This window comes from Cibotium barometz, chromosome 29 (assembly GCF_041138505.1).
Source record: "Cibotium barometz isolate CiBa-2024 chromosome 29, ASM4113850v1, whole genome shotgun sequence".
Classification (NCBI taxonomy): Eukaryota; Viridiplantae; Streptophyta; class Polypodiopsida; order Cyatheales; family Cibotiaceae; genus Cibotium; species Cibotium barometz.
The window spans coordinates 40,567,801-40,587,404 of NC_141074.1; the positions used below are offsets into that span (position 1 = coordinate 40,567,801).

Below are 19,604 nucleotides of genomic sequence, written 5' to 3' on the forward strand. Positions count from 1 at the left end.
TCTCCCCCTACCTTGAGATAGGCCTCTTCCACCTGTGTGTCATTATTGTGTTGCTCTGCAAATCATTAGACTATTGTTGTCCATAAATTTGGTTTCCATGTCAACCACCACCTTGCCCTCAACCACAACTCCTCTAAGTGAATTGGAGTAGAAGGCCTATTTTATTGTGTTCTTGTTTTCTAAAGAAGAGTCCTCACGTGAAGGCAAATTTCTTCTAAGATCAGCATAGCCACTAAGTCTCGAAAGTTGGAAACATTCTCCCTGACTGTAATGGAGGTCTTGAGTGGCTTGTACTCTTTGCCAAGCCCATTCAAACATATGCTCACCAAATCATCATCTTCCCCCACTGATACATTGATAAACCTAAAGGATTAAACAATTCCATTGATCTTTAAAGCATAATCATTAATAGACATTCTTTTCTTCTCCATAGTATGCAATTCTTGTTTTAGCTATAGTTTCCTTGCCTTTTGTGTTGGTCTTGAACATTTGCACTAGGTTTTGCCATGCAACTAGTGTTGGCATCTTGTATGTGCCTTATCATTGTGTCTATGACATTTATTGAAAGACAATACATGACTTTCCCTACACCCTGGTCCTAATCCTACTGGAGTGGCATTCTCTTCAGGCAACTCTGGAGGTTCCTCATCATCTCCTTTGACATAGTCCCAGAATCCTTTACTCATCAAGAAATTGGTCATTCTAAACTTCCAAGCATGGAAGTTGTTCTTGTCCATCTTCTTACTGAGAAAATGTTATTGAGTCCATTAGAAATGTTTACTTACAACTAGAAACCTGCAAATAGATAGTTTTTGGATGTAACCTATAGCACAATAGTGTCTTTTGTCACTGTCGGTGGTACTTCTACACAACCTTTATGTCACCAGATGTGACCAGAGTACATGTACATACACCCAAGATTAACAATACATGTGCAAATATAGTCTGCACTCCCAAAACGCACTGATACACTACAATAACCAGGTTTCGAGCAGAGACAATTCTCAATCAGAATTTAGAATGTCTTCAAACTACTGAAAACACCTTATAGTGGCCGTATGGAGGTCGAAACACGAATCTAGCCACAAAATTTTAATAAAAAGTATTAAAAAAGAATAAGAAAAACACAAGCACCTCCACATTTGCAAAGGCAGCTTCTCAATCAGAGATGTGTAGCTCCCAGAGCTACCCAAAGGGTGTCGTACCTAAACAAGAAGGGAAAGAGATGGTGATGCTCTTACCCGTGTACCGCTTTCTTTGCCGTCATAACTTCTTTTTCTTGCTTCTGAGCTCCTTAGCTTGAACTAGGCTCTCATACCATGAAAAGGTTTGGGGGAGGAGAGAGCCTGAGCTCTTGCAAGCACACGCACACACTCACACAACAATGGGTAACACACACATAAACCCAACAAAAGTCCATAATGTGAACATGCTAAATAGGTGAGCTGGCAAGATATGTATGCCATAACTCGGTGGGGGTGGACTTTGTAGGTGTAGTCCAGCTATAGAATCACTGGCGAAGATCCATCGTGTTAGGCTACCAAACGTGCTAGTGATATAAATGTGGAAACCCAGGCACATCGTGAGTGTCAGCTCTAGTTGAGCTTGACATCTCAACACATTACTCACCCATTTTAGTGTGTATAATATTAAGCTATTGATGCCACAACCAACTATTGAGATCAATGGCCCCTACATCTGCAAGAATATCCTAATTTTTCATCTTTGCATGAGAGACAAAATCAACAAAAACATCTGAATAATCCTTGGACCATTTTGGGAAAAAAACCATATCCAGTGATTCTCAACCCTACAAAATCACATCGATTGATACTTTCCAAATCAAAAGGAGAATTGTGCAAGAGGGTTTCTACGTGATTCTTGACACCAAAGGAAGTTGTGAACACTTGAGAATACCGAGAGAAGATTCCATGATTTCTATCAAAATGACACCCGTGATTATTAATCACGTCATGACTCTGCAGATCCTAGCCAAACTATGAAGGGTACGTACACATGTCCATCCAACTTCACCTATTTCAAGGAAATAAGTAAGAACTATGTGATAGATGAAAATAAGTAGACCACAACCGAGCGTGACATATGTAAACAAGGAGGCCATGTAGATGTAGATGTTAGAATTTGTGGTGCTCATGCTAGATTCAAACATGTGGAGGAGAGAGACCCCAAAATACAAGAAGAGATCTTGCTTATTAAGTTGCTTAGAAATACAACTTGGCTTTTGCACCCCTTGCCCAATGCCTTCTAGCTTCACCTTTAAAATAGGTGAGCTAGTGGACCATAAGTCCATTCACACACACACCCTTCTCCTACCCTTTTACATGACCTCAATCTTTTAATACCCCCCCCTCAATACCAACTATGAAGAAAATTGGAATAGGTGGTATTGGACATAGGTTGCCGTTATAACATTAGGCATACAAGGTTTAGGAATATAGGTGTTGTTACATTGAGATTTAAAACAATTTCTAAGTGGAGTTAGAGGCTGATGCCTCTGACTCTTTGTTAGGACATTTAGAAGTGATATGCCCCGTTTGTTTACACTTGTTACATTTCATCTTGTTGGGATATTTGATCCAACAATTATTTGCCAAATGACCTACCTTTTTGCAATGGGTACAACTTACTTTGCTCACTTGATGTGACAAAGCTTGTTCGGTATGCAATGAAGTTGATGCATTTAAAGATTTAGCTCCTCCCTTTGGCCTCTTTTCTTCATCAAGGCAAGATTGAATGACTCCTTCAAGGGTGGGATTAGGTATGTTCTTCAGGAGGGTGGTGACTAAGGTGGGGTACACCTTCTTGAACGCTTTTAACAAAACAGCCATTGCATCATCTTCATCCATTCTCGCATTCACTGATGCAAGTAAGGCCTTTCAAGTGAGAGATAAAGGCCCCAATGCCATCTCCCTCTTTGAGCTCCAAGCTAAAAAATTCAATTTTAAGTGAGATCTTGGAATTCTTACCACCACGAGCTCCATAGAGCTTGTCAAGCTCGTCCCATTTCTCCTTTACAGTCGGAAGCTGGTCCACATGCTGAATAAGAGCCTCATCAAGATGAAGCATGATGATGGCTTGTGCCCTCTCATCATCTTCAATATCTTCAGCCTTAGTTCGATCAATAACCTTAGTGCCGGAGATGAATGGCCAAAAACCTTTGGACATCATCTTGTACTTGACAAGAACTTGCCAAGTGTGGAAGCCTTCTCCTGAGAACTTCTTAATTTGGGTGTTTTCTTTTGACATTGGGTATTGAAGGAAGATTACAAGATTGTAATGGATTGATTTATGTGAGGAAGAAAACCAAAAAATTTGACATGTGTACGTACCCTTCATACTACACAACCTTTATGTCACCAGATGTGACCAGAGTACATGTACATACACCCAAGATCAACAATACATGTGCAAATATAGTCTGCACTCCCAAAATGCACTGATGAACCAGGTTTCGAGCAGAGATAGTTCTTCTCAATCAGAATGTCTTCAAACTACTGAAAACACCTTATAGTGGCCGAATGGAGGTCAAAACACGAATCTAGCCACAAAATTTTAATAAAAAGTATTAAAAAAGAATAAGAAAAACACAAGAACCTCCACATTTACAAAGGCAGCTTCTCAATCAGAGATGTGTAGCTCCCAGAGCTACCCAAAGGGTGTCGTCCTAAACAAGAAGGGAAAGAGATGGTGATGCTCTTACCCATGTACCGCTTTCTTTGCCTTCATAACTTCTTTTTCTTGCTTCTGAGCTCCTTAGCTTGAACTAGGCTCTCATACCATGAAAAGGTTTGGGGGAGGAGAGAGCCTGAGCTCTTGCAAGCACACACACACACTCACACAACAATGGGTAACACACATAAACCCAACAAAAGTCCATAATGTGAACATGCTGAATAGGTGAGCTGGCAAGATATGTATGCCATAACTCGGTGGGGGTGGACTTTGTAGGTGTAGTCCAGCTATAGAATCACTGGCGAAGATCCATCGTGTTAGGCTACCAAACGTGCTAGTGATATAAATGTGGAAACCCAGGCACATCGTGAGTGTCAGCTCTAGTTGAGCTTGACATCTCAACACATTACTCACCCATTTTAGTGTCCGAGAAAATTTGACATGTGTACGTACCCTTCATACTACACAACCTTTATGTCACCAGATGTGACCAGAGTACATGTACATACACCCAAGATCAACAATACATGTGCAAATATAGTCTGCACTCCCAAAACGCACTGATGCACTGCAATAACTAGGTTTCGAGCAGAGACAGTTCTTCTCAATCAGAATGTCTTCAAACTACTGAAAACACCTTATAGTGGCCGAATGGAGGTCGAAACACGAATCTAGCCACAAAATTTTAATAAAAAGTATTAAAAAAGAATAAGAAAAACACAAGCACCTCCACATTTGCAAAGGCAGCTTCTCAATCAGAGATGTGTAGCTCCCAGAGCTACCCAAAGGGTGTCGTACCTAAACAAGAAGGGAAAGAGATGGTGATGCTCTTACCTGTGTACTGCTTTCTTTGCCTTCATAACTTCTTTTTCTTGCTTCTGAGCTCCTTAGCTTGAACTAGGCTCTCATACCATGAAAAGGTTTGGGGGAGGAGAGAGCCTGAGCTCTTGCAAGCACACGCACACACTCACACAACAATGGGTAACACACACATAAACCCAACAAAAGTCCATAATGTGAACATGCTAAATAGGTGAGCTAGCAAGATATGTATGCCATAACTCGGTGGGGGTGGACTTTGTAGGTGTAGTCCACCAGCTATAGAATCACTGGCGAAGATCCATCGTGTTAGGCTACCAAACGTGCTAGTGATATAAATGTGGAAACCCAGGCACATCGTGAGTGTCAGCTCTAGTTGAGCTTGACATCTCAACACATTACTCACCCATTTTAGTGTGTATAATATTAAGCTATTGATGCCACAACCAACTATTGAGATCAATGGCCCCTACATCTGCAAGAATATCCTAATTTTTCATCTTTGCATGAGAGACGAAATCAACAAAAACATCTGAATAATCCTTGGACCATTTTGGGTGGACCATTTTGGGAAAAAACCATATCCGTGATTCTCAACCCTACAAAATCACATCGATTGATACTTTCCAAATCAAAAGGAGAATTATGCAAGAGGGTTTCTACGTGATTCTTGACACCAAAGGAAGTTGTGAACACTTGAGAATACCGAGAGAAGATTCCATGATTTCTATCAAAATGACACGACGTGATTATTAATCATGTCGTGACTCTGCTGATGATCCCAGGCAAAAAATTATCCACTGCCATCACCAGCACACTTCAAAAACTTGTCTCAAAACTTCAGATCACTCATCAACACTCTTTACTGACGTGAATTCACTTCAGCCTGACGTAGAAATGATAGAACACTATCTATGAAATCCTCCCTTTTTCTTCAGCCCAAAACGAGTCCTCCTAGAGCCTCTACAATCCTCCCACACCTGGTTAACCTTATTCCCAATATCCCAAGGGCTTACCAAACTTTGTTCAATCTTCTTATGTCCCCTTTCCGACAGAAAAGCTGACTGAAAACTATCTCAGATGACTGACGCAGAAATGATCAAATTTTGATCGTAGTTTAGAACAGATGTCTAAAGCAGATTCGAGACAGAAACACGTCTGCCTGATCTCCAGAGTGTCCTCTAGTGTGTGACAGCCAACTACAAACACTTGATCCTAAACTTCTTAGAACTTGTCAACTCCCCTTTACTGATGCCCTGTTGACACTAATCTACCCTAGTTGCTTGTAAACTGGCTCAGATGTCTAACGTCAAATCTGGCCTCAATATGTATCCTCCTCGCTCTCTTATTGTCCTCTTGGTCTAGCTAGCCTCAATCTATCAACCCCAAAACCATGCTTTACATCCCTTTAAGTTATGCGGACCTTTTGCTAACACTGATCCAACTGGTCTTACCTATTACCAATTATGCTTTTGAAGGCAAATCCAACCGACTTAGAAACCCTATCTAGATTAAGAATTTTCTCATTTATGTCTGTCAAACCCTCCTAACTCTTAGGCTACCCTAATTTCATGAAGATATGGCTCTCAAGTCTCAATGCCGTCTATAACTGACTTACTATTGATTGACCACTGATTGCTTAATTGTTGATGGGCTAACTCAACAGGAGTAGACTTTCTTCGCTCTAAGTTCTCTAGGACCTCTAAACTCTCTAAACACTCAAACCATGCAAAGATATAACTCTATAGACACCTAGTTGATCACAATCAAGTCACAAGAGCTGCTCTAGAATGATCACTTTGCCCATGGATTCTCCACTTGTAGATTCTAGCTACTATTCAAACTACACTGAATTCACTAACACAAACTACAGGCCTTCCCTATGAAATTGCCAAGTATCTTATTACCATTGACTTTCATATGGCAAATGTAGACCATTCACTCTATATGAAAAAGAGTTTGTTATCATTACCGTTTATGTGGACGGCTTGATTATTGGGAATGACAAAGAGTAGGAGTTGAGCATGTGAAGGGTCTCCTCAAGAAGAAATTTGACATGAAGGATTTAGGTGAGCTGAGATGCTTTCTTGGCATTGAGTTCATCAAGACACCTGAGGCCATATGGTCGTCTCACAACAACAGTATGCTTTGGACATGTTGTCCAAATATGGTAGAACTGGCTGTTAGCCCATTATTTACCACTGGATCATAATGGCACGCTGAGTGCGAATACAAGTGAGACATTGGAGAATCCCACTATGTACAGGAAGATAGTGGGTAGTTTGATCTACATGATGATCACCATGCCAAACTTGAACTACACAGTTGGGTTGGAAAGCCACTTTATGCAAGTTCTTCATAAACCACTTTTGGATGGTGTGAGGGGCTATATGTGGATAGGTAGGTTATCATTTATAGTGACAACCTTAGGAGCATATAGTTGGCCAGGAGCCTAGTGTTTCATGTGCGGACCAAACACATAGAGGTCCAATATCACTTCATCAAAGAGGAGGTCTTGGCAGCAGATATTGATCTTGTGTACGTTAGCATAAAGGAGCAGGATGGTGACATTTGCACCAAGGCCTTAGGAGCTGAGAAGCTTCATAGATTTGCAGCGTGTTTTGATTCTTAGAGCTGGAATTGAGCTTGAGGGGGAGTGTGGAAATGTCAATCTCAACTAGATTTGACACTCATGACTTGCGTGGGTGACATTCCACATTTACATCATTGGCATGTTTGGTAGCCAACACGATGGATCTTTGCCAGTGATTCTATAGCTTGACTACACTTACATAATCCACTTTCTCCAGTTATGCCTTACTTATCTTGCCAGCTCACCTATTTAGTGTGTTCATGTTATGAATGGCTTGTATTAGTAGTCTAGTGCTTATGTTGGGTTTTCGCTTATCTTTTATAGCATTCTTTTGAGAGAAAGAGGAGGAAGAAGAAGATTTCAACCTTCCATCTTTTTGTGTGTTATCCACCATTGCTATGTGATTGTGTGTTATCCATTCTTGTGTGTGTGCGCTTGCAAGAGCTCAATCTATCTCTCCTCCGCTAAATCTTTTCATAACACCATGCGATGGAGTGGGTGAGGAGAATGATAATTGGTATAACTTGAGGGCATATAGCTTGAGGGAAGGATAAGATGTTGAGGTGGACAAGAGAAAGCATAGCATCACACTACTAAGCTTCTAAACCTTTTTATAAGGTTCAAACCTTACAACAATAATCAAGTGTTTTCATAGCAACATGAACTTAATTAATGAGAGTATAGATGCTAGAATAAATTAATGATGAAAGTATAGAATTGAAGTTATTATTTGATTAGTCTAGATTAAAAAAGAGGAATTAGGTAACAAAAGCTAATGTAATTACTAACAAGTTTTTGAAACTCGATGAGACATCTTGCTTGAAATTTTTGAAATAAGATAGAATGATAATTGTGATAATTTTCCCAAAAAAAAGAATTTGTATTTATGTCACATGTCAGATACAATCCCATGAACTCAACCATGGTGATAAAACAAGGCTTTTGGGGAAAAAAGTGAAAAGAATAGAGATTAAAAAACCCTGGGATAGGTTCATACTATGGAGGGTACGTACACATGTCCATCCAACTTCGCCTATTTCAAGGAAATAAGCAAGAACTATGTGATAGATGACAATAAGTAAACCACAACTGAGCATGACATATGTAAAGAAGGAGCCCATGTAGATGTAGATAGCTATGAGATAAGACGTAATGAGGGAGAGACCCATTATGACAATGCACACCCATGTGATACCAAGAATAAGAGCACGGACTTCAGGTCGAGTGGTAAAGGGGAATAGTTGCAAAGACTATCACAATTAGCATCATCAAGCATGCCATCGTTAGAGCACACAAGAATACAATGAATGCCATGTTATGCTTTAGACTTTCTTGGATGATGTTGCCATCGTTAGAGCACACAATAATACAATGAATGCCATGTTATGCTTTAGACTTTCTTGGATGATGTTGCCACCTCCTGATGTTATCGCTTGGGGAACTGTGAACAAAGCTGTAAATGCCAATGTCAATGCTAATGTTGCCACCAATAAATTTGTGTTGGTAGTTAAGTCCCAAGATTTGTCTTCTGTCACTATTAACTCAACAGCATAGCAGATAATTACCTTATTGTGTAGTCATCATCGTCATAATGTGCCAATTTCTGGGTGGTTGCAAGATCAGGGTGCCTAGTTTTATCCACTCAGGCACCCTGTAAACAGTAAAAAAATAGGCATTTGTTTACCTTTAGTGGGGCTAATCTCTCCTAGTAAATGAAGGAATTTCGTTTCAAGTTCTTTTGTTGGAACATCATATTCAAAGTTGGAAATATAGTTGCATAATTTTATCAAGCATTAGATAGTCAAAAGTCCTCATTTTCTTAGATACAAAGTCAATGTATACACCCTGTCCCAAATTTGAACTGATTCCATAAAATGCTAATATCTTTTACATATAAACTCATATGAGATTTCCACTTTGTACCTCAGATCTTCACATAATATGGAGCTTAACTTGATTCTTTGAGAAAATTTTAAGATATTTGTCTATTTTCTTTAAATATTTCAAGGTCTTTAAAGTGTTATAATATATGCCACTTTTTGTACTCACAATAGCTACCACTTAAAATCCTCAATCTTGTAAATCAAAAGAGTGGGTAGATACTGAGACATTAGTAGAATGTGGTAGTTAGTAAAAATTGTAAATCCAATGGTTGGATTTTTAATGATCTCTTTTTCAAAATTCTTCCAGACTATTAGAAGGCCTGCAAATATTAATAATCTAATTAGTAAAATTACATTTTTGATGTGAATCATCTAAAACCTATAGGGACTAGTATACTTGTAATGGTGCATCTATGGAAAAATAAATTGGATCACTCTAAGTATGGAAAGATCATTTGTTTATCATTTCATCATATTTTTGATTAATTAGACTAATTTATATTCATTTAAGTTATATTGGGTTAATTTAAGGGTGACTGGATAAAACTGGACAGGCTGATCTTGCAACAACCCTTCTTTGCCTTTTTAGCACCTGCACATCTCAGTAATATGGAAATCTTTCATGGTGTCTTCCAATCATCCTTGAGTGTGCATGAGGCAGACTTGTCTCTGCTACCACATCAAAACATGTGCGGCCTTTTTTATCCTTTTGGCATTTACCTTCACTTGTGGCTGCAGGAGGGCTCTCAATACTTAAATAATAATAATTAATGAAGTCATGAGCCGTATTAGCATCCCAAGCTTTTTCAATGAACTTGAATAAGGTTACAAAATGCCTAGTATAATACCTTAACATTCAATGTTTACGGGGTCTTAAGAAAAGTTTTCCTAAATGAAATGGTCAAATGATGATAAATAGTACTTCTATGTTAAGAGGATAAAAAATAAACGGAACAAGTTAATCAAAATTAACCTTGATTGGGATTTAGCCTTACGTAGAGGAGGAGGAGGAGGGGGCGGGGCGGGGCGGGGCGGGGCGGAGAGGGAGGGGTGGGCGGGGTTACATCTTTGAGAAGGTTGTCGGTTGCAATGTGAAGAAGCGTCTCGCGTTCATCGTTGACGTCGTCAAGGAGGTCGAGCATGAGTTGAAAACGGGCCGCCTGTTGTCGTTTGCGCTCACGCTTCCAGGAGGCGAAGTTGGAGGTGGAGAGGTAGGCTTGGTTCCTTTGAGGCCGCCTGCCGCCGCCGGAGAGGAACGAGCGTCTCTTGCTTACCGGCGGCGGCCATTTGGAGGAAATACACAAGTGCTCACACATGCCTTCACTCCCAAGTACCATACACTTGACTCTCAAACCCTTTGAATTACTAACCTTTCCTAATTTTTTTAATCCCTTTGCATTACTAACCTTATAAAATTCCTTGCTCCTCCCATGCTTATGGAATAAATTGTTGTGTTATGAAAGTAACAATTTATTCCATATGGAATAAATTGTTACTTTCATAACCCTTATGGAATAAATTGTTACTTTCATAACAATTTATAGTGTTACTCCTCCTATGCTTATGGAATAAATTGTTACTTTCATAACACTTATAGTGTTACTCCTCCTATGCTTATGGAATAAATTGTTATTTTCATAACACTTACGATGTTATGATGAAATTAACCGTTTAAAATTCCTTACTCCTCTCCTATGCTTATGGAATAAATTGTTGCTTTCATAAGACTTATAGTGTTATGATGAAAAATTCCTTACTCCTCTCCTATGCTTATGGAATAAATTGTTGCTTTCATAAGACTTATAGTGTTATGATGAAAGCAACCTTATAAAATTCCTTACTCCTCTCTTATGCTTATGGAATAAATTATTGCTTTCATAAGACTTATAGTGTTATGATGAAAGCAACCTTATAAAATTCCTTACTCCTATGCTTTCATGATGACAGTAACCTTATAAAAGTCCTTACTCCTCCTATGCTTATGGAATAAATTGTTACTTTCATCATAACACTTATAGTGTTCAAGACGTTTTATATTATTTCTTTTCATGGACCCATGACACTTTCATCATAACACCTATAGTGTTCAAGATGTTTTATATTATTTCTTTTCATGGACCCATGAAAGTAACCTTATAAAAGTCCTTACTCCTCCTATTCTTATGGAATAAATTGTTGCTTTCATCATAACACTTATAGTGTTCAAGACGTTTAATATTGTTTCTTTTCATGGACCCATGACATTATCACGCTCAAGTGTGAACTTTGAAGATCTATAAAATATGACAATGCACCCATTGCTATGCCACCACCTTGTATACAAAGTCTATGCCAATATTCAATGTGATAATGCACCCATTGTAATGCCACTATCATGTATAGAAGCTTGGCAATGCTATTTGAAAGGAAAGCATATATTCTATTATATTCATCATGATTTCAGCACTTAACATGCTCATATGTGACATGAATATGATTCTTTTTTAATTATCCTTGAGCAGCAACAATGTCCCATCAGTGGTGGTTGATTTTTTTCAATGAAGTCACAATCAACATGCTTGGTGCATTTACGTGAGTTGAATTAAATTTGAGATAGTTTGGAGAGTATAGAAGAGACCATATCTGAGGAACCTACATTCTTCGTGGAATAGGATTGTGATGTAGATATTTCAAGGATATTTTGGCATATACATCATGGTTTTTCCTCATAAGGCACGACACACATACAATTTTTTCACTCTCTTCTCTCATGGGAGGTCTTAGCTCATGCTCATAGTTTATATGGCCAGTGTCTATTCCCAACATACATAAACTTCATTATATAAGAGCTCATTTTGACACGTATGGTGCTTTTGTTGAAAAGTGGATGAGATGAGGCAGAACTCATTTACCCATGGAAATTTACAAAGGTTATAAAGATTTTGATGCGGATGTGAATATAGTGTGAAGCCCATGGGAACACCCTCGTAAGGAGGATAAGGTTTTTGAACCGTTGACAAACTTTTTTTTTAAAGAACCTTATCTCCTCGTCGTGGACACAAAGCAAGCATGTTGTTATGCCCTCTGCTTCGCTTGCTATCTATGCAGTCTATTGTGGTCCAGTCTCTGCTCTCTATCGTTGTGCTTTAGGTCATCGCCTTCACCGCTGGAGCTACTCTCCCTTGCAATTCACTCACCTCCTTGTACCTTAAGAGAGGGTGTAGGCTAAGGCACCAGCATACCCAAAAGTTTTTCCTCTATTGACTGCCCCACAAACTAGAAGCAGCTAAAGACCTAAGGAAAACCTAATGCTAATCACTTCCTAAAACCAATGTTAATCTAGCTAATGAGCTACAGCTAAAGCTAAGCTAGTAGAGTTAGACCTAGGCTCTAATACCATGTTAAGAAGCATGGATCAAGCTCTCTTGATGATATGACATCTACCTAATCAAAGCCTAATCTTATACTAATGACAACACTAAAAGTGAAGAAAACTCATCATGAGTGAGAGCTAATTAAGATGCATTCAAGAAAAATTAGATACCAAGAGACTTGAGATAAGTGCAAGTGATATGTTCATTGCTTGAAATGGCCCCCTTTTATATGAGGAGGTACACACTTGGGCTTGTACATGAATGTGAGATAATTCCATTTGCTCATATAGCTTTATGCTAGACTTTGCTCTTACTTGGCTACTCATTCTCACTCCTTACCTCTTCCTTGTGCTCAATGGCACCAGATTTCTTAACACAATTTTGTCATGCCAAGCTCTCAGTGCCTGTTTCATACCATACAAGGCTTTACGTAGCTTGCACACTTAATATGGGTGACTCCAATCCTCATAACCAGGTGTTTGGTCTAAATATACTTCTTCTTGTAGCTCACCATGCAAGAATGCATTCTTTACATCCATCTGATGTAAGACCCAACCTTTTGACACAACCATTGCAATTACATCTCTCATAGTTGTTATCTTGGCAATGGGATTGAATGTCTCCTCATAATCAATGCCATAGGTCTGAGCATATTTAGCAACCAATCTAGCTTTGTTTCTGCTAATGCTTCCATTTGTATTGTGCTTCACACACCCACTTACAAACAATGGCCTTTTTACCCTCAAGCAAAGGCACCAATTCCCATGTCTTATTTGCATCCATTTCTTCATCCATGGTTGTATACCAATTTGCATGCCCAACAGCATCCTCAAAGTATGTGGGTTCAAAATCTTGAGCTTTGCCATGTATACATAATGGTGAGCTACATAACCATCATACATCAATCTCCGAACAAGGTTTTTCACTCTATTGGATCTGGTCATCAATGAAAGACACATAATAGCGACATCCTTCCATTAATGCCATCTTTGTTGGTCCCCATACATCTAAGTGCACCACATAAGTGCCCTCTTGCTTACATTTATGTCATTTGGAAATACATTCTTTGTTTGCTTTCCAAATTGACATGCTTCACAAAACTTATACATTCCATTCTCCTTAAACTTTAGCACACCTTATGCATTCCATCCACCTTAAACTTTAGCACACCTTATGCATTCCATCCACCTTAAACTTTGGCAAACATGTGTAACAATTTTAGAATTTTGCATATACTTCAATCGTTGCTCAACCAATACGTTTGTGCCAAATATCTATATCAACCCCACAACACTTGTACCTTATGCAAACATAGTAGCTTTGACCTCAAGTTTGTTTACATCTAAAGTAAACATTATGCCCAGTTTTTGCAACCAAATGGCCATCAAGGTTAAAGAATACCTGTGAACCCTACTCAATCATCTGCCCACCAATAGAAACTAATTTCTTTGTGCTATTAGGCACATAAAGTACATTAGACAAGTACTTCATCTTATCATCCTGCATAGCCAATGGCACATTCCCAATATAAGCAATAGGATGAGCCATAGTTTTTCCAAGTTCTTAACATCTCTAAACCAATCACCATAATAGGTCGTATGGTTAGAGGCTCCCAAGTCCACATACCATACATCATTAGCATTTGTGGATACATCTGTAGTCATTGTATTTACCATGTGCTACATAACAAATAAATTCTCATATATATCTTCAGCCTGATTGCTTGAAGAGACATAATTATTTTGCTATAATTTTCCATTCTTCATATCACTCTGCTTACAATATTCTGTAGAAAAATGGCTTAGTTTGCCACTATAATAGCACTCTCCCAGAACCTATTCTTGATTGTTGGTTGTTCTAATTTTCACGGCCTCTTTGGCTCCCCCTACCTTGAGACTAGCCCCTTCCACTATGTGTGTTGTACTACTGTGAATCATTGGGCTGTTATTGTCCATAGTTACGGTTTCCATGTCAACCACCACCTTGGCCTTGACCATGACCTCTACCTCTGCCTCTACCCAAATTGGAGTAGAAGGCCTATTTTGATATGTTCTTGCTTTGTGAAGAAGATTCCTCACCCAAGGACTTTTCTTATATGATTAACATAGACAGTAAGTCCCAAAAGTTGGAAACATTCTCCCTAATTGCAATCGAGATCTTGAATGGCTTGTACTCTTTACCAAGCCCATTTAGAGATAGACACTGACTAAATCATCATCTTCACTTATACATTGATAGGACCAAGGCACAATGCTTTTGATCTTTAAAGCATACTCATTGATATACATGCTTTTCTTCTCCATTGTATGTAGCTCTTGTTTAGCTACAATTTCCTTACCTTTATGTTTGTTTTGAACATTTGCACCAAGTTCTTCTATGCAACTATTGGAGTGTTGGCATCCTTTATGTGTCCTATCATTGTGTCTGTGACACTAATTAGCCAATACATGTCTTTCCTTGCACTTTGGTTCCAATCCTTAAATGCCTTTACATCTGCTAGAGTGGCATTCACTTCAAGAAACTCTAGAGGCTCCCCATCATCCCTTCAACATAGTCCCAAAATCCTTTACCCATCGGAAAATTGATTATTCTAAACTTTCAAGCACGGAAGTCCATCAGACAAGCGGTACTTTTGCAAACATTGTATGTCACCAGCTGTGACCAAAGTACATCTACATACACCCAAGATCAGTAATATATGTGCAAACACTTTTTGCACTCCCAAAATGTATTGTTGCATTACAATAACTAGGCTTTGAGCAGATATAGTTCTCAACTAGAACTGCCCAAAAACACCTTGTAGTGATCGAACGAAGATTGAAATGCACCCAAAACATGATTTTGGCTGTAAAACTATACTATAAACTAGTGTGCACCTTACAGGAACCTCCACACCCTACGAAGATAGCTCCAAATTGGAGGTGTGTAGCTCTTAGGAGCTACCTATGGGGTGTCGTACCTAAACAAGAAGGGGAAGAGTTGATGATGCTCTTATCCGTGTAACACTTACTTTGCCTTCGTAGCTTCCTTTGCTTGTCGCTCACCTCCTTAGCTTGAACCAGGCTCTGATACCATGAAAAGATTGGGGGAGGAGAGAGAGCTTAAGCTCTTGCAAGCGCACACACACTCACACAGCAATGGATAACACACACACAAAGATGGAAGGCTAAAATCTTCTTCTTCTTCTTCTCACTCTCAAAAGAAGGCTCTAAAAAGATAAGTGAAAACCCAACATAAGTCCTAGAGTACTATGTACAAGTGGTCCATAATGTGAAATTGTTGAATAGGTAAGCTGGCAAGATAAGTATGCCATAACTTGATGGGTGGACTTTGTAGGTGTAGTCCAACTATAGAATCACTCGTGAAGATCCATTGTGTTGGCTAACAAATGCACCAGTGATGTAAATGTGGAACATTCACCCAGGCACATAAGTGTCAGATCTAGTTGAGCTTGACATTTCAATAGGTTTTACCCTAAAGCATGAGGCTGCCAAGTGGTTTAGAACTTTAGAACCAGAAGGCAAAGCAACATATGAAGATTTGAAACAATCCTTTTTTATTGCTTCTTATGCCAAGATGGGAGCCAAATGGAGTTTAGTAAACCTGTTAAACACTTTTAAGAAAAAAAAAAGAGATGGAGACGATCAGAGAATGCATTAACATGACAAAGTATCTTTAACATTAGAGAATACATTAACATTAGCAGGTGTGAGCATGACAAGAAATCTATCCAAACTAGATTGATCTCTTTTCTTAGAAGGCTTACAAAGTGAGAAATTTCATGATGTGCTTTATGATAAAAGGCATAGGATCTTCAATGAATGTTCTTGGAGGCGGGTAATGTCACGGGGCCCTTTTGTACTTCTTGAAGAAATAATTAAAAACTCATAGAATATATCAAAAATTAAAACAAAGACTTGAATTAAATTGAAATCACATAACATAGAATAACACAAGGTAAGAGAAATAGAATAACATCACCATCAAGATAAGATTGGGTGCAATCTCCCCCCCCCACGCCGTGTAACTCCACTTCCACGACATGAGTATTTAGAGAATTTTATTCATAAAAATAGCCCAAGGAGCTAAGAATAGATGTGCGTACAAATTGGGCTTGCTTTTCCCACTTTTGGGATATTTCCTTACATATTTTGAACCATATCAAAATCCCTAAGGTTTGTACATATAAAAACCTTTGCCCAAATATAATTGCTAATAAGCCTAGTTACATAAAATAACTTTGTGCACATTTGCACATATATTAATCTTGTGCTCACTTGTACATTCCATTAAGCTGAATCTTACACAAATTAAATTAAACATATTTTTGTACAGTTATTAAATCATCAAAAATATGATAAAATATATACCTGTAACAGTCCTCCCATTTGAGGAAGCAACTGTCCTCAGTTATGTAAGAAAAATGTCATTACTTGTTGCAAGGTAAACTTAGAGGTCGGAACATGGCTCAGAGGCACAAAGGCATGGCTCATAGTCTCTAATAGACATGGAATGCCAATAAGAAAAATCGTGCGACATCTAAATTGGTGAGATCATCACACTGATTATCACTCTGAAGTCTAATACATGATTCACAAAAGAAAAATGATCATCATCTTCACACCACCTCTCAATCCACCAGCCATACGACACCTCAATCTGTACCCTCATATAGTGTGACACCTGAATCGGTACCCTCGCATATCTCATGCAGTGCGACACCTCAATTAGTATCCTTGCACTTCTCGTTGCTATACTTAGATGCTATCCACGTTAGTTAAACAATTAATTGAACACATCAATCAATCCCAATGTCGTCTTGAGATATAGACAACCCATAAATATTCAAATAACAGCCACACACATGTTTGCCAAAACATCTCAAATTTTCTGGTTTTCTTCTTCATAAATGCTGCAGCCCATTATAATCTTGTAATCTTCCTTCAATACCCAATGTCAAAAGAAAACACCCAAATTAAGAAGTTCTCAAGCGAGGGCTTCCACACTTGGCAAGTTCTTGTCAAGTACAAGATGATGTCCAAAGGTTTTTGGCCATTCATCTCCGGCACTAAGGTTATTGATTGAACTAAGATTGAAGATATTGAAGATGATGAGAGGGCACAAGCCATCATCATGCTTCATCTTGATGAGGCTCTTATTCACCATGTGGACCAGCTTCCGACTATAAAGGAGAAATGGGATGAGTTTGACAAGCTCTATGGAGCTCGTGGTAAGAATTCCAAGATCTCACTTAAAATTGAATTTTTTAGCTTGGAGCTCAAAGAGGGAGATGGCATTGGGGCCTTTATCTCTCACTTGAAGGGCCTTATGGCTCAACTTGCATCAGTGAATGCGAGAATGGATGAAGATGATGCAGTGGCTGTTTTGTTAAATGCGGTCAAGACAGTGTACCCCACCTTAGTCACCACCCTCCTAAAGAACATACCTAATCCTACCCTTGAAGGAGTCATTCAATCTTGCCTTGATGAAGAAAAGAGGCCAACGGGAGGAGCTGAATCTTCAAATGCATCAACTTCATTGCATACCAAACAAGCTTTGTCACATCAAGTGGAGCAAAAAGTAAGGTGTACCCATTGCAAAAAGGTAGGTCATTTGGCAAATAATTGTTGGATTAAATATCCCAACAAGATGAAATGTAACAAGTGTAAACAAATGGGGCATATCACTTCTAAATGTCCTAACAAAGAGTCAGAGGCTAACTTGGCATCAGCCTCTAACTCCACTTAGAAATTGTTTTAAATCTCAATGTAACAACACCTATATTCCTAAACCTTGTATGCCTAATGTTATAACGGCAACCTATGTCCAATACCACCTATTCCAATTTTCTTCATAGTTGGTATTGAGGGGGGGTATTAAAAGATTGAGGTCATGTAAAAGGGTAGGAGAAGGGTGTGTGTGTGAATGGACTTATGGTCCACTAGCTCACCTATTTAAAGGTGAAGCTAGAAGGCAATAGGCAAGGGGTGCACAAGCCAAGTTGTATTTCCAAGCAACTTAATAAGAAAGATCTCTTCTTGTATTTTGGGGTCTCTCTCCTCCACATGTTTGAATCTAGCATGAGCACCATGAATTCTAACATCTGCATCTACATGGCCTCCTTGTTTACATATGTCATGCTCAGTTGTGGTCTACTTATTTTCATCTATCACATAGTTCTTACTTATTTCCTTGAAATAGGTGAAGTTGGATGGACATGTGTACGTACCCTTCATAGTATGAACCTATCTCAGGGTTTTTTTATCTCTATTCTTTCACTTTTTTCCCCAAAAGCCTTGTTTTATCATGGTTGAGTTCATGGGATTGTATCTAACATGTGACATAAATACAAACTCTTTTTTTTGGGACAAGTGTCACAATTATCATTCTATCTTATTTCAAAAATTTCAAGCAAGATGTCTCATAGAGTTTCAAAAACTTGTTAATAATTACATTAGCTTTTGTTAGCTAATTCCTCTTTTTTAATCTACACTAATCAAATAATAACTTCAATTCTATACTTTCATCATTAATTCATTCTAGCATCTATACTCTCATTAATTAAGTTCATGTTGCTATGAAAACACTTGATTATTGTAAGGTTTGAACCTTATAAAAAGGTTTAGAAGCTTAGTAGCATGACGCTATGCTTTCTCTTGTCCACCTCAACATCTTGTCCTTCCCTCAAGCTATATGCCCTCAAGTTATACCAATTATCATTCTCATCACCCACTCCATCGCATGCCATTATGAAAAGATTTAGGGGTGGAGAGATAGCTTGAGCTCTTTCAAGTACACATACAAAACAATGGATGACACACAATCACACATCAATGGTGTATGACACACAAAAAGATGGAAGGTTAAAATCTTCTTCTTCCTCTTTCGCTCAGAATGCTATAAAAGATAAGTGAAAACCCAACATAAGCACTAGACTACTATGTACAAGCCGTTCATAACATGAACACAATAAATAGGTGAGCCGGCAAGATAAGTATGGCATAACCGAGCAAGTGGACTATGTAGGTGTAGTCAAGCTATAGAATCACTGGCAAAGATCCATCGTGTTGGCTACCAAACATGCCAATGATGTAAATGTGGAATGTTGTCAACTCTGGTTGAGGTTGACATCTCAACAATCCCCCTCAAGCTCAACTCCATCTCTAAGACTCCAAACATGCTGCAAAATCTATGAAGCTTCTAAGCTCCTAAGGCCTTGGTGCAAATGTCACCATCCTGCTCCTCTATGCTGACATACACTAG

At 38.7% G+C, this 19,604-nt stretch overlaps 1 long non-coding RNA gene across 1 annotated transcript; it reads right to left on the reverse strand.

Moving 5' to 3' along the window:
- Nucleotides 1-8,541: 8,541 nt before the first annotated feature.
- On the reverse strand, nucleotides 8,542-10,508 carry LOC147622197 (uncharacterized). Its single transcript, XR_015269730.1, has 2 exons — nucleotides 10,053-10,508; nucleotides 8,542-8,756 (listed from the first exon to the last, which is right to left on the reverse strand). It is a non-coding gene; the product is annotated as an uncharacterized LOC147622197 (long non-coding RNA).
- Nucleotides 10,509-19,604: the final 9,096 nt, after the last annotated feature.